Source organism: Odontesthes bonariensis, chromosome 15, assembly GCF_027942865.1.
Source record: "Odontesthes bonariensis isolate fOdoBon6 chromosome 15, fOdoBon6.hap1, whole genome shotgun sequence".
Lineage (NCBI taxonomy): Eukaryota > Metazoa > Chordata > Actinopteri > Atheriniformes > Atherinopsidae > Odontesthes > Odontesthes bonariensis.
In genome coordinates this window covers 28487936-28505345 of record NC_134520.1, presented here as the reverse complement: position 1 = coordinate 28505345, position 17410 = coordinate 28487936, and positions in this window count along the sequence as shown.

The window sequence follows — 17410 nt, the reverse complement described above, 5'->3', positions numbered from 1 at the left end:
AGTCTGTAAGAGTCGGCAACTGTTTTTTCATGATCACTGTGCTTCTCTCTTGACGCTCCCTCTGGCAGAAAAGCCTCATCTATGTTTAATATATCCCAAACTTCACCTGGGAGAGAAAAGTAGTGTTCTCACGAACAGATGTATTTTCTGGTTTCCATGCACTTGCGATGCAAAGCTGAAGCGATCTTTTGAAAAGCTGATAAAACTAAACATGAAACAAACACATTTCCATTGACTGGTTGAAGAGAACAAAGTAGTCTGCATGGTGTTGCCCGAGGGTGGAGTTACAGGCAATGCTGTCATTCAATAAGATAAGTAGTTGTCCTACTGGAAATAAACCAGAGGGAAAAAGAGCTTTTCTTCAGGAATTACTTAAAACTGTGGGAATATGAGATGTTATGTCTTATCTGGGAAGTTATTGTTTGCTGTCTCAGACCTGAAACAGTCGTTGAGTTACGTCAACTGAATTTTACCAGTCACACAATTGTTTCCATTCTCCTAGAACACATAAAGTTTTCTTTTGAAACAGGAAAAAACAGCACCTTAAGCGAGTGCTTCCAGTGTCTTTGTGTATTAGTGGAAGTTTTTTCATCTTCACCATTTTTATTTACCTTTTTTTATTACCATATTCAAAATACAAATAAAAAGTGTCAGTTGTAAAGGCAGCATGAGGAAAATAAATTATACCATGAGATATTTTTCTGTAAAAATTCACCTATAATAGTTTGTTGCATTTGAACTATGGTTGCACACATTCATCTTTCAGCTGAACTTTGAAACTATTGGGACTATTTGTCTTTGATAAAAAGAGAGGGAATGGTTTGAAGGAATGTGAGAATAGAAGAAAATAGTGACAGTGCCACTGATAAATGGAAGAAGTTAGTGTTGCGGTCAAGTCAAATTATGAAGCACAGAGGCTCCAACTGGAGATACAGCAAATTAGATTTACAAATCATAAAATACCTAGACAAACCCTGTTTCCCATTCTTAGAATGGAACAACAGCATTGTGTATCAAACACAAATAAATGATTCCTCCGAATGAAAATGGTCAACAGTTGATTCATCGATTCATTACTTTGTTCATTCTCTATACCTGCTTTAAGGGTTGCTAATGTAAATGTAACATTTATTTTCTACTGCCTTTTTCTATTGATCTCTTTATAGATTTCACACTTAAATACCCTGTGCAGGGATGCTGGCTAGCTCAACTGCTTGAACAACATCATCATCACAGCAGGCCTGGATTCGACTCCTGACTTGTGGCTCTTTACTAGCCTGGGAATTCCCATGCTGCTTTGCGCTCGATTTCATTCTCACTGCAAAGTCAGCCTGGAAACCACCGCCCTTATTTTTGCCTGAGTTTGGGAACCAATCACAGAACGGGGGGGGCAGCAAGACGATGACCACGTCTATGCGCTACACCGAAGCTTGTAGAGTGTTAATCCAACATGGCAGCGGACACAACGTTACCGTTCGATGCAGCCTTAGAAAGTGTTTCGGAGTAGATTCACCCTAGGGTCATTTGAACCGTGATATCCAGCCAAGTAGCCCACCCAAAGTTTTTCCGATATTGGCTGAACATCAGCTGAGTTACTGAGTTATCCCGAATAGCTTAGTACAAGCGCTAATGGAACCTGGCAGTATCTCCAAAATTACCGCACTAAAATCACTTGCCATGACACCAAACTTCTACAGTAGTACAAATATGGTCTGTACTCACAAAACGATGCATTTGGAAGTTTGTACATAGTCCAGGAGTTTATTATTATCAACACAAGCCTAATAGCTTCTCTGCTGCTAAAGCTGTGTCGACGTCACTTCCTTGATCTGGGAGCTTCAATGTAAGATGAAGGTTGATCTACTACTGTAGACAACAAAGCAAGGCTGCTCAATTTCTCCATTGATAAAATAATTTCACAACTCTACAACATAAAAATTCATGTAGAATATAGCATTTACTTTGTTGTCTACAGTAGTAGATCAACCCTCATCTTACTCTGAAGCTCCCAGATCAAGGAAGTGACGTCGACACAGCTTTAGCAGCAGAGAAGCTATTAGGCTTGTGTTGATAATAATAAACTCCTGGACTATGTACAAACTTCCAAATGCATCGTTTTGTGAGTACAGACCATATTTGTACTACTGTAGAAGTTTGGTGTCATGGCATGTGATTTTAGTGTGGTAATTTTGGAGATACTGCAAGGGTCCATTAGCGCTTGTACTAAGCTATTCGGAATAACTCAGTAACTCGGCTGATGTTCAGCCAATATCGGAAAAACTTGGCTGGATGTCACGGTTCAAATGACCCTAGGGTGAATCTACTCCGAACCATCACTTTAAGTAGCTTAGAGCGCAAGTTTACTTTTATTTTACTTTTTTTTCTTCTTCTTCCTCGTCGAATTTCTGTCGTCATCTGGTATAAGTGATACAATTGGCTATGAATCGCGCGCAAAGCAGCATGGGAAGAACCAGACGCCATTTGATAGACATTCGTAGCACCCAATAAACGGCTCTAGGCATTCGTAAACCACGCCTCAAATACGAGAAAATGCACACCTAGTTCCCAGACCACCATCTCATCGAGATTGTGGACGTGTCAGCCAGGCTAGCTCTTTACTGCATATCATCCCCATATCTCTGACCACATTTCCTGTTCTTACCAAACTCAATTAAAGGCAACACACCTAAAATACACTTGAATAGACGAAAAAATAATGATAATCCATCCATCCATTTTCTAATCCAGTTCAGCGTGGAGCCTATCTGTACGGCCACAGGGCGAAAGGCGGGGAACACCCTGGACCAGTCATCAGTCCATCACAGGGCCACTCAGTAACAAACAGCCATGCACACTCTCACTCACCCAATGGGTCAATATACTTTCCTTTAGCAAACATGTAAACTCCACACAGAGAGGCCGTAGTTGGGAATTGAACCAGGGACACTTTTGCTGTGAGGCGATGGTGGTAACCATCGTGCAGCCCAACATAATTTTTTGAAAAAATATTTTTTAAAAAGCTTTGAGCAGGCCCAACTACTCTAATGCACTCTGAGGTCATTAAATTGATGTAAAGTGCTTTATAAATAAAATATATTATTAATGCAATAGATGTCTGAAATGACCTCAATGGTTATATAACCAGTAATTTGATCCCTCAAACTTTTATTCAGATCGTAACCAAAAACAATATTGAATGTTTTGACAACATGGATACCCAAGATTTTCTCACTTTCCAAACATATTGCCGCTCTTAAGGTGTAAATCTCATGAAAGGAAGAGTACACAAGCACACACACATTTTTACACACAGGAGAGGCTGATCCACCACTGATCATGCACCTGGTCCTCGATCTATAAGGACCAATGTCTCATTTCCATTTAAATGAAAGATACTCAAGTTGTCAAGATGATGCAAACTATCAACAATGATGAAAGATGAACAAGGAATTGATTGTTTTTGTTCTGTCGAGTGAGTGGACAGATATTTGCTGAAAATGCTTCAAATTGGAATAGATTGTAAAATACAGTGATAACTTTTGAGATTGAAATAGATTACAATCAGTTTTATGTTTTCATGAAAAAAGTGTGTGAAGATAAAACTGCATCTTAATTGTCCTGAAAGATTTTGAGACACTGAACACAGTGTACAAAAATTGGATAGAAACTTTATCTGCAACCTGGGCTCAATTTAATGGCTTATATAATATAATTCATCTAATCAACCCTCTTGGTATATGTCTATTAGCTCCAGATGGGTTGTGTTCTGCTGCATCTTACTTCCAATAACAACTAGCTGACAACCAGATTCCCCACAATTCCACCTTCTTACAGGTGAAAACTCAGCTGATAACTGCATAGAGCATACATACATTTAAGAATATTGAATTGGATAAAATTTTCATATATTTCACATGAAAAACATTTGTGACTGATTTTCAATTAAGTACAGAAATTAGTTGATTAATTGTGATTAGCTAGAGCTGTTCCTGCTATCAAAAGAAGATGCACACATTTCTTATAAAACCGGTGCACACTCTGAACCAGTTGACAGCAAAATGATGTCAGCTTTCTTTAATTTCTTTTTTTTTATTCTAAGAAATGTGAATATAATTTATGGATAATGCAACATGGAAGACAGTTAGGTCAAACAGCACAGAAGAACGGGATACAAATGACAAATGAAGATATCCACAGATTTTGCCTCAGTCGTGAATAAAACAGTGAGGTCAACTCAACATGTTTCAGTGAGAATAAAGCCCAAACTTCATACCGACATAAAACCAATATGAAGTAAATTGGTCAAAAAAATGCAACTGGCATTTCATTACTGTGATGCCTGTCTTTTAGTTTATAATGTGAGGAAAAACAGAAGGATAAATCTTCCTCAGGTACCTGAGACTGTCAGTACAGGAAGTGATCAGTCGCTCAACAGTTACATAGCGAGGAATGCTATAGCAGGGCAGCAATACATACAGTAATAAATCCTCATTTCAAAGATTAATGCCCATTTGAGAGTTAAGTGGAACTGGTCTACAGATTTGTTGAAAAAGATATGCTGAGATGAGTCATCCCTCATCAGTGTGAAGCTGATGTAAATCAACTATGTAAATTCAACATTTGCCAAAGAAAAGAACATCTGCGAGATATGTTATGCTGATGTGTTAGACAGTATTTTCCTTCATTAAGACCTAAATATGAAATGAGGAAATATGGTTTAGATTTATACTATTCCTTTCATCTAGTAGATAACTTTAAGTTGGTGATATGTCAAAAGTTATTTGTCAGTATTAAACTTGAATATTTCTTATTGAGAGTTGTTAATTCAAATGGTCATGATGTTTGCTGTTATATCTTTATTATAACAAATACATCTGCAGCTTCATTTGATGGTTCATGTTTCCAAATAGTTAGCTGGCTGGGATAAATATACTAGCCACATTAATACCATTTACTGCTCAGCTCTGATATAATGATCATTCATAATTAGTTTATGTTTTATAATGGAGCATACTTCCTTTTAAACCCATTAATGCATTGCTTAAGATATCCAGATGTGTCGTGAAAGTTATGAGCAAGTAGAGATGAAACTTATCAGCCTTTTCTTACATGCACCTTTAAAATGTGCTTTAAAAAACCTTAAGGGAAACTCGTCATATGGTTGGATGCATGATGGGATTGTCTACATTAAAATCAGTCCATAATTTTAACCTAAAATGAATCCAAGTCCCTCCATTAGCTCACAGGAGGATTTAGATCCGGACAGCAACTACGGGAAATTGGGAAATAGCTTCATTTTACAAAAAGGAGGTTGCCCAATGTGCTCTGACACTGTCTCCCTGAGTCTGTGGGATTGAATGTAGAATTACTTGCAAATTAGAGTTTTGCTTTCAGCCTCAGCAATGAAACTAAATGAATGTTTTGTTATTTCATTACATCAGTGGGCCATTGAGCATGATTGCAAGTAGCTTGGGGCTTGAGAAAGTGTGAAAACGTTTTCTTACAATGACTTTTTTAACCCTCTAAATTGGTGATAAATGTACCCAAAACGTGCGTCATTTAACGTTTATTCCTTTTTCACAATTTCATCTTCTTTTTAAGTGGAACCTTGTGGAATAGGAAAAGAGGGAAAAAGCCATAAACATGATGTCATTTCAGAGGTGTACTATTACAGAGCAAGCTTTTAATCGTTTTATATATTCAAATAAAGAAAAATCATTACCTCCCCTATCTTACTATTATCAGAAGGTACAAATCCAGTGATATCATGCGAAACCTAACTGAAATGTAAGCAGTGGTGTTCTGATGGATGATAATTAGTGAGAACTGCAAACTAGTCAGACAACAGAACTTGTGAACAGCAGCTGCTGCACTCCGAGCATATCTTTATTCATGAGTCGGCTAACACGCACATGCACACATCCATGGGAGCAAAAACACACCTCCTCACATTCAAAACACAAAAACATAGACACATTTATTTTTTGATGCAATTATTCATTGTATTCAGAGCCTTGCTGTTGAGTTTGACTTCAGCAAGCAGCCTCACAAGAAAACGTTCATTTTATATGTCCAAATAGTAGTGCCACTATGAAGGTTGATTGACAGCAAATTTGAAAAGTGAAAAGTTGTTGGATAATAAAAGCTCAGATGGGGCTTAAGCTCAGTTTCCTGGCATGACAGTCCACGCTGTGACATCTTCTTCCACACCATTCCTTACTTGTTTTTGAACAGTTATAGTTGAGCAACCCTACTTCTGTTACAGTTTCAAATGTTGCAAAATGTAAGTGTGCTTGCAAAGAAAAATACTGGAATGTAGTGTTTTGCCTGAAAATGTTGTTGTTTTACAATTTTGTGCTGCAGACCAACTTATCACTTACCCATTACCTATATTTTCTGTGACACTCAAAAAAACAAGTCATCATTGGCCTGTATTGGCTCTGTATCTCGTCCAGACTTAAAAAAAAAGAATTACAAAGAGACAACGGATAGAGTGTAAACTTTTATTCTACAGCAGTATGGATAGTGATGAACTAAGGAGTTGCTCTTTCAGGTAAGAACAAATTCCAGACTGTCAGCTCACTGATGGCAGAAAGCTTTCTAACCAAGGATTCAACTTCAGCAGAGCTTGTGATGAATGAGTACAAGTTTTGGGACAGTATAAATGAATTGTATTGAGTAAGGAGTCTACTCAACACAGCAGGATTGCTTGAAGATGTTGTTTAAATGCAACTCTTGATGCCAGAATCAATTTTCACCTTTTCCTGTATTAGACTTTCTCTCTTTTTCTTATCCCCTCAAGACAGCTGTAAAGTCAGTTTGTGCACAAGAGATTGACTTTTCAAAATATTAGCCCACCTAGATTTAAGTACTCTAACTTTAGTTCTCTGGCTTGCAAAACTAAAGACATAGACAGGAGGTGGAAATATTCCAGTTAGTTAACGTTAAAGATTTAGTGAACACAGGAAGATGTTTTAAAAAGACCGTAAATCATGGTGAGCTCTGCATGCATTAATTTCCACATCAGTTAGTTCATCTTTGGGTGTTGAATTGGTGTGATAATTCATGACTTCAAATGCAGCTTTCTATCTTAGCACCTTGGCAGATGTGATGTATGAGACTGTGGCTTATGAAGCTCAAACAAGGTGAAAACTTGATGGAAAATTTAGAAAGGCTCTGCAAAAAAAAAAAAAAAAAAAGATTCATGATGAGCTGATCAGATGAGTAGCTTTCATTTTAATGACACCATGGATCCTATGCATCTTTGGCTGACCTCCGACCCATTCATTTCTTTTTTTAATACAAATCTTTGTCATAAAAAAAAGTTGAATAAATCTAAACATACTGTAGAGGGTAGAGGAAGAAACTCCTCAACCAAGTGTTTCTCTGTGCACCAGACATGCTCATATTTCATTAAATTGGCAACTCCACAGGACTTCAGAGGTGATGGTGGTGAGGATGCTTTAGAAGAAATTACAGTACAGTGTCCAGATAATCCTGTAGGGTTCATCTAGGGCACAGTTGCTTTTTGTAATAAAAGGCCTGATCTGTCAGTCTTTCTCCCCAGAGTCTGGATGTTTCACCCCTGTGACTTTATTATTTTTGCTACACCTGGTCACTCTCTATGTTTCAATCCTCACTGCCCTTGAATTGTTGCACACACAAGGCTTATGTCAGTAGTATTCAGCCCATGTGACTTAACAGACTAAGTTATAACAAGACATCAATGTTGAACATCTCAGCAAATGTTGAAAGTATGCCTGGCCAAATGTTTGGAGGCTATACAACAACATCACATAAGGTGTTGGTGGCACAAGGGGATGTAGAGACCCAATTTGCAGAGCGGTAATCAGAAAGATAGGGGGACAGGAGATAAATGGGTCGACAATGAGGCAGTGAGGAAGGCAATTACTTATTAGGATGAACACTGAAGGGAGGAGAGGCAGGACAGAGGAGTGAGAGCAGGGAGAGGAGGACATACAGATAAAAAGAAGGCACAGAGAGAATGAAAACAAAGAAAATGAAATGAAAGTAATAAATGGAAGAACAGATAGAGAGTAATAAGGTAAGGGAGACATCATGTAAGAGGTGCTAAAGAAATAGGAAAATGCCAACAGCAAGTCCCAGTACTCATACAATATCTGATATGAATGTTCCATTTGGTTCGTTAGAAACACTTCAAATGAATACAAGCAGATTATGGAAAAAGAGGGAACAAAAAGCAATAAATTCTAAAAGTTAGAAATTAAATCCTAACTGCTCAAGTGTGGCATTGGGTAGCTGTGTGAGTTAAAGTCGCACCAGGACACGAACAAGTAACTCTGCACAAGTAAAAAATATCTATTTGCTTGTTAAGTGAGCGAATGGAGCACAGAAGGCCTAAGTATGGACAGATGGACTAACTGGCTGGCTGGCAGGAAGTAACAGGCTGTACGCTTCTTTTTGATTGGCTCTAATTATGATCTACTGCAGTGCCTCCTAGAGAATTGCTGACTGGATGATGTGTGTTACGTGTGTGTCTGTGCATGCAGGTTTTTCTCTGGCAAATCCAAAGTTTTTACAGGAAAAATAGGACAGTCTATGGTGTTGAACACGAAAACAGTTTGTGTTGATGCAGGGTGGCCATATGGTAATACAGTAATCTGAGGTGACTCAGCAGTTGAATTTCTTTCAGTTTTCCAGTTCCCGAAGTTCCGTTTAGAGTCAATTATTAACAATTATTTTGAGTTGAAAAAAAAGAATAAAAAACAAGGAAATTCCATATGAAATTCTATTCTTTTTGGTTTCATTGTAAAGCGTTGGAGATTATTCTCTTGTCCAATAATTTGGTGGTTTGCGTTCACGTTTAAAACACCTATATTTTAAAATATAATAACTTTTTAGATACCAAATATGTCAGTTTTATAAGAGGATGTGAAAAGGTATATAAGACTTAAATGGGAGGTTTCAACCTTTATATCATTAAATTCATCATGAAAATTTCAGGAAACATATAGTTTGATTAACAATGAACAAACAGTGAGTAAATGTCTTTGATAATGTCAGATAATGTGGAGTTAAAGTTATTTTTCTGACCTTAGTATAAACAGAAAGGGAATCATATTGAAAACAAGAAGACACAAAGATTCTTCTGTTCCTCAAAGCTTTTTTAATCTTCAAGAAAACATTGATATGACAGAACCTGATATTAGTGCATTTTGTAATGTTTTGGGGCACAGTTTGTACTTTCAGTCGCTAAACTAAAGATCTGTTTGGAATTGTCCAAACCAGGTCAGTAAAACTGGTTTGTTTGTTATGTCACGCTTTGGTCGATGGTCTGATGATGGCCTAATTGAGCTAGTTACACATCCATTAACATTCTGAATCTCGTATCAGCACTCAAGTAGCTTAGCATGCATGTGCACACAATCAGCAATGTTACACAGTTGGCTACCTTAAAAGCTGTCTCTTCATAACCAACTCAATTTCCAGACAAGAAAAGGAGTTCAACATGGAACTTAATTTCTTTCAATCCTTTATCTGTTGCTACTTTTGCTACCAGTTTCTGCCTTATCGGCCTTTGTACACCAAATGTTACAAGGAGTGAGAATGGATCTGACTGAGAACACAAGGACACGACCCAAGAATTGGTTGCAACCTGTCTGCCCTGAAGCATTATTAACTGTTTTGCTCTTAATAAGAGCACAATTTACTAATTCAACATTAAGTTTTGCCAGAGAAAATATTAAACTAGTAATTTGATTGTAATATTTACAAATATATTGACACTAATTTCTCATGAAACCTTTGTACAAACTCATTTTCAACCTCAGCCTTGCTTCTTGTTGGTCGTTTAAAACAAAGCAGGTTTAAGGTGCATCTGCTTGGGCTTTATCTATAATGCATTTTTAGAAAATATGATAATCATCATTTTAGATGTAGCAGACTATGGATGTAATGTTTAGGTCATATATATATATGGTTTAAAAGCTGAAGTTCAGATTTATGTAATTCTGTTTGTGATAAAACAAAAGTTATGGTGGAATTAAATCAAATTGCTATGAATAGACAGGTGTTTAAAAAATTGTGTTATAGTAATTTAATATGATTTAATATAATATAATGTTCATACCTTAAATTATTCAGGTAATATTCATATCTGTTAAGGTACTCTACTTAATAAATGGCTTCTGGTATAAAAAATGTCTTGTATTTTATTTGTGGAATTCAAAACCAGACCAAAATAAAGCATGTCTACATTAAGCGATTTCATAGAAAGGAAAAACTTTGTAAATATAAAATTCACAACAAACCAGACATAACTGAGAAGGAAGACTGCACAAGGAAATGGGATGTTTCAGTACAGCTGATGTTTGATAGGTAAGTGAAGACTGGTAAATAAGGAGCAGGTAAGACGAGTGACAAGTAAATGACATGAACATTATATAATGATTAATTCTGTTAGATGAAAAATGTCAAACAAAAGAACAAGTCAAAACTGAAGTAGTAAGTTCAGAACCAAAGACTATGACATGTAGCTACATGCTGTTGTCCTGCCCACAGGAGAAAGGTCAACCTGCAGCTTTTCACCAGGATGACTCATCCATCACACGTGCAGACACTTGTGTAAATTTTAGATAAGTTACTCTTTATGTCTTTTTTGTCAACCTTTTTTACACTGACTTGAGTACAGTTCACTGTAGTCATTGTACTTTTGGAACAATTTAGTAAATTCTTTGTCAGTGCTTTTTCTTTCTATTTTTTTTCCTTTGTTTTTGCTTTTTTTTCATAAATTAGTGTCCTAATCTTTATCTTTTATCCGCCATTCCCTTTCCTCTTTTTTTCAACTGTTCATCTTCCCTTTCCTTTATCTTCACTTTTTCCATCCCCCATTCCCCCTTCCCTCCTCTTTCCTCATCTTTCAGTTTGAGCTGCTCAGCATGCCGGGCTTCTCTTCTTGCCTTCTCTTCTCCTCCACCCTCTAATCAGATCAATTCTCTATTCCATTCACAGGGATATAATACGGTGATTATGCATGGGTCCTGTGCTGCTCCTACCCGTACTTTCCCTTGTACACACACAAACACACACAAACACACACACACACACACACACACACTGCCCCTTTAGCTATGATGGAAGTTGACGTTGCATCTCCCCTAAAAATTCTGTGAATGTCCTCTGTAAGAGAAAGCTGGCAACCTGGCGCTCGCAGATTAATTTGTCTCTTCACTTCTAATCAGTGTCAGGATAGAAGAACACAGAGGAGGACGACTGAGGTAGAGGAGGAGCAGCACAGGAATGAAGAAAGCAAACAAGGAAGGAAGGAAGGTTCCTCTAAATGTTGGATTAGAGTCCACCGGCAGACCTCTTTAGATTAAATCTTAAAAACTTGACTCACAGATGATCAACCGAGGATGAATTATCTCTACAGCTGCAGCCAGCACCTAAGACTATGCTCATCCCAACACCTGTAACATCACATCTTAAGACAAAACACTTGGTCTGGGAAGATTGGTGTATTTATCATCTTAACTCCTATACAAAAACAACAACCGTCACCTTTGTAATTGAGCATATCTAATTTATGTATGTTTTAAATAAATTGTGTGTATCAATTTTGGGTTAAGGTGAAATATCAAGACTGTATGGTAACTGCTGTAGCCATGCTGAGACTAATCTTGTATAAAAATGTATAAAATGTATAAAAAGACAACAACTCTCTTAACCAGACAGACAGTTTAGTTCAGAGACAGATGTCCTGAATTTTAACTTTAGAATTAATTGGTATCATTCAGAATATATTGTTCCATTAATGATGGCGAATCTTGGCTCAAATCCCAAATGCAAGCCGACAGGACACTTGCTGATGCAGGATAAAAAAAAAACAGACAACATATGACTCCCTTCTTTGCACCCATGGTAACGATGACTGTCTCCAGGAGACTGAATATAGCATGTGTTGTTTTGGGGTAATTGCTGAAAATGACTAATGTTGTCTTTCTCCCACTACTGCACAAGGTCATTTAAAAGTTAAATGTACGTTTGACTTTAATGAGAAATTACCCTCTATGTCCACTACCCTGAACTTGATTAAGCAGGTATAAAAAAAAGAATGGATGGATTTTTTATGTTTTCATACGGGAGGACAGTCTATACTGAGAGAAGAGGGAAAATAGCAAAGCACAGCAAAACAGGGAGGAAAACAAATCCCGTTTATAATGCCATTCAACAGATTTTCTACAAAAAGTTAACTGATTTTATGCCTGCGAGGCTATACAAAGGTTTAAAAGCAGCCTTCTGTGATTTACCTTTATTCAGAGCATAAATGACCTTTTCTACGGTATTGATTATCACAATTTCTCTGTGCTCACATGTGTGTCGATGTATTTTAAAACAGCATTTTAACTCAGCCAATTCCTTGTAATCTTTTAATATAGACTTCATAGCATAATAACTTCTATCTTTCCTACTTTGATTACTTATTGTTTTTCAGCTGCTTTTTTTTCTGCAGCAAGCTCAGTCCAGTCCTTGGACATGTCACTGGGATGTGAGATGCCTTTAATTGCCAATCTCACCCAGAACTCACGAGTGCCTGTCTCTACCATCAGGAACCAAAGTTTCTGACAAAATACTTGATAAGCATCTGATGATCTTAAGCTTCTAATTTTAAGCTCTTTGTAACCTGGTCAAGGTATAATTTTTTATCAGAGTGTGAACTGCACTAAATTGGAAGCTAACGCTCCAGCGAGTTTGTAATTTGCACAGATGCACTTTGTTTTTTTTTCATTCTGAACAAAACGTGTGAACTAACTTAATGGATGGTTGCATATAGTGTCAGCAATTTAGACTAAACCCACAGTCAGCGCTCAGGGCAAGAGGATTGTCTGAAATTTCGTTTTTTTGGTCTAGTAGTTTCTGGTGAGGACACAATTGAAAGCATTCCTCATTTACAGCTGTTTCTTTAGATAAAAAGTATACCCAAAGTGGTCTGTCAACAATTATGAAAACTGGTGCTGAAATATGTTTGCAAATGTGCTCTCAACAACAATAAACCAAGGTGAAACCAGTTAAATCTGTTCCAATATGAACAATTTGACTTTTGTGTACATCAACAAAAACTGTTTTAACAGGTTTACTAAAACGTTTATTAGATGCATACTGCATGCTTCCAAAGTTAGTGGGTAAATACCTCAAATAATCATGATCTCCATCTTGAACATAGTAGTAATGATTTCCCGAGAAAAGCCATTGTGTGAAACTTATTCTTTAATCACAACTGGAGCCCCTGAAGAGAGCTTAAAATGTACAGGGCACACTTAAATTCCATTATTCTCACTCGATACCGACAAAACATGGAGTCTCTGCAAATGAGCCTTGATGGCATGAAAATCAGCTTCCCTCTCTGCTCACTGTCTGCTTCGCCATGGTTAACTTACTGGAGGTAGTCCTATCAGTGTCTCCAATAAAAGACCATTAAGCCACAAGGTGGCTTTTAACCATGTATTAAGCTGAATCAGCATTCAGCTCAATACATGCTCTTTTGACCCACTTTTTACACCGAGGTAATGGCTCTGGGGACAGATTACACATAATCTTAAGGAGCTAAAGGCAGTGTTTTATGTAACTTGCAGACTCAGCTTGGATTCAGAAATTAAAACAGTTTTTCCCCTCAGAGTGACATTTTTGGATTATACTGAAAAGTGTCAGCAACTGCTGAATGAACTGAAATTGTGCATTTTGAAACTTGGTACAAAAGGTAGTGAACATGAAATCAAATTTTTTAAGTATTTTCCATGACATGTGTGGAGACTTATGTCACATAAACACCAGTATCTGGACTGGCAATTACAAACGATTCTTCAGGGGATTTAGGAGATAATCATTTCCTGGGAACCTCTGGACTTTGGAGAGCATAGTAACTTTGTGTCCAAAAAAAATACTTCATCTTGTCTCCATTCATTTTTATTTAGCTTTAAATCACATTATATATAATCTTTGGGCATTTTTTATGCCGAGACAAACATAACATTCATTCAATAAGAAAGAATTGGGTCACATTAAAAGAGGAAAACCTCCCCTTTAAATGAAAAAACTCTCCAGTAGAAGCAGACCTGAGGTGGGCAGCCTTTTGTTTTGACAGTCTGTGATAAGAGAAAAGCAAAAAGGAAATGAAAACAGAGTACTGAGAAACAACACTGAAGATTTGAGGGCACGCTAGCCGCACATCAGAGGCCTGTGGCAAACATTGAGCCCACTAAAGATCGTGCACTGATCTGATGTTATAAACAGAAAGAGTGAAGCACAAAAATACCTGAGTACATCCTCAGAAAGGCCACAACAGCAATTTAGTTAATTTAGTTGGATGTGTGGGTGCATAGATAATATTCACATGAGTCCTGGTGGGAACTGGTGAGCATTTCACTTGGACACAAGACGGTGTGCAATGCTTTGCTTATGGAAAAAAATAAATGTTGCTCACACTGATGTGAATTTCTGTCTGTTTTACGTGATTATAATGATAGAAATGGAAATCATGGTAGTTTTTTCCCTTTGAAGATGTCTCCGAGATGAGCTCTGACCATGCAGTGAATGAAGAAATTAAGGGTGTTGATGTACAAATGGCACACAGTTATTTTGATCAGAAAATAAAGAATGTGATACTCTCTGGGGGCTCAGGGAGTTTCTGCCGTGATGACAAGGAGTAGAAGTGACTGAAAGAGACAGAGGACATCTCATTTAAACCACAGTTATCATCACAAAGGGGCCGAGTTTTCTATCCAGTGTCTCTTCTGTATTTGCGATGAAGGAGCTTCTATAGCCTGTTAAGCTCTAAAAGAAACTAAATTTGCATGCTGAAATTCAAAATGAAATGCCTCATTATATTACAAAGGAGAAATGAAACTACATTTAAAAAAAGCTATTCTGTAATGCCTGTACTGTGTTGTTAATTGTGTAAATTAAATAAATTAAAATGTAAGAAATCTAAAGTCAACTGCAAATCTCAAGATTTTGTTTATTTTGTACCTAAAAAAACTGATTTAAGTAAAATTAGAAAATGTATTTGTTTATCATTAATTAAAACACAGTCCCAGTGTCAAAGCATTGAGGTAAAAGAATTAATCAAAAATAAAAAAGCAATTAAGTATTCAGACCCCTCACTTAGTGCTTGGCCAAAACACTTTTGGCAGCAATGGCAGCCTCAAGAGTTCTTGGAGATGATCCAGTGAGCTTGGCTCATCTTTCCTTTGGATCTTTCTGGCTTATTTTTGGTTGAATGGGGAGCATCAGTACCATTTTCATGTATCTCTGAAGACCTTTTGGGTCCAGGTTCAGACTCGGGCCCGCCTGATTCAAAGACTTTCACTTTTCAAAGACCAAAGTTTTTCCAAAGCCTCTTTGTGCGAAGCTTTGGGTAAATGTGTGGTGAGAAAATAAACCTTTGGCCCAACCAGACATGGGGAAAAGATGGAGATGGAAAAGGGTCTCACTCAGGATTGTTAACCTGTATCTATATCCCACTCAATGTCAGGAAACAACACTGTATTTTATCTGTATTTTAGAATTTTTTTTAGAAAAAATGTTTGACAGTAGGAATTATTGATGATGTTATGCTGGCTTTCTCCATACACAGTGATTCTTACTGTGGCCAAATAGTTAATTTTAGTTTTTCCGATCAGAGGATTTAGCTTACATGGTCATTAACATGTGTGTGCTCTTTAGTGAGAAATGGATATTTGAAAAGCCTGATTGGTGGAGCTGCACTGATGGTTGTCTTTCTGTTAGGTTCACCCATTAGGTCCTCCTGAACATTGGGTTCTTGGTTGTCCTTTAATTCTAGATTAGTCATTCTTTTCTTGGCAAACCATAGCAGAATTTGGTAGGTCCAAATCTGAGAATGATGGTGGCGATTGTGCTCTTAGACACATCTTACAAAAAATCCTGTCTTGTTGGTTGGCAGACAATTTTTTTTCACTTCATTGCTTCGTTTTACACCTGAAATATGCAATATATTGTCAGCTATTTGCAGGGTGTGTTTCCTCCCAAACAGACCAGACACCGTTCGTACGACATCTTTTATTCTAAATCAGTGTGAGATAATTAACAGTTATCTCAGTGAAGTGCTGCCATAAAAGGATTTTGGAACAATGCAAAAATGCTGTTATGATGCCAAGTGCAGCTGATTTTTTCAGTTACATCTGAATATAAACACATTTGTTACTTTTTATCTTTTTTTATGAATGATATGGCCAAGACTAAATTCGGAGATGCCATTAAGCTCCATAATAAGCCATATTTGTTAAGCAAAACCCGAGTAAAGATATGAAGGTACTTCATTAGCACCTAATTAAAAGTGGTTGTTAAAATTCCAAATACTTTACCACTCACCACTTCCAATGTTGATGATCTCTTTGACAGACTTATTTTAGTATGCACACTCTGCCTTTAATGCAAGTCAGCTCATAATGCAGCAGTGGGGTTGAGATCCTTGTTTGACCACTTGAAATGAATCCCTTTCAAGTGGCATTTGGAGTAAGATCAAGTAACTTTCATCTTTTCTGGCAAAAGCACATCATTAGCATTCAGCATGTGCACACTTTGGCTCTAACGGCAAGCCCTCCACTCATGTCTGCTACTTGACTACATATGATGAGAGTGCACACTATCACTATCTTAAGCCAGCAGAAAAGTAAATTTTTGTAATTCCCATAATCGGAGATCTTCAAGTTTGGACTTTTGGGGCTGATGCCTTTGCATGCATTCCTTGATTCATTTATGATTTTAGAGGCAGTGAATGACTCAATTTATTTACTGTCAACATATATTGAAAGGTTTACATGTTGACTCAAACCTTGACCAATAATCTGGGAAACCAACAGCAGACACAAAAGACTATCTATCTATCTATCTATCTATCTATCTATCTATCTATCTATCTATCTATCTATCTATCTATCTATCTATCTATCTAGAGATGTGTGTTCATCATTGCAATCAGTGCATGTGCACAACAGCACCTCTAAGAGGATCTCCTTGATATTTCCGACTAGAAGTGGGTTCAAATTTTTATTTTTTTTTGTGGCTTGTTTTCATAAGAGCAACATGTGGTTTTTTTATGTGTGCAAAATTCTTTAATACTTCATGTTTGCAAGAAGAATTTGTAAAATAAAACATATCAAGGAGCAAAACGGATTTTATTTATTTATTATTTTATTTGTATTTAATATATTATTATTTTTTGTTGACACAATTTCAACTTTTCCGTTAAACACTACCTATGGTATTTTGTCTCACTTATTAACGTATTTTATAAATATTCCTACTTTTGTTAACGATGTTATGTTCTTTTTCCGATGTAGGAACTTTTGGTCTCGCGTAATCTTTCCGCCGGCGGACTGCTTTAACAGAACGATCAGTGACGTCACTTCCT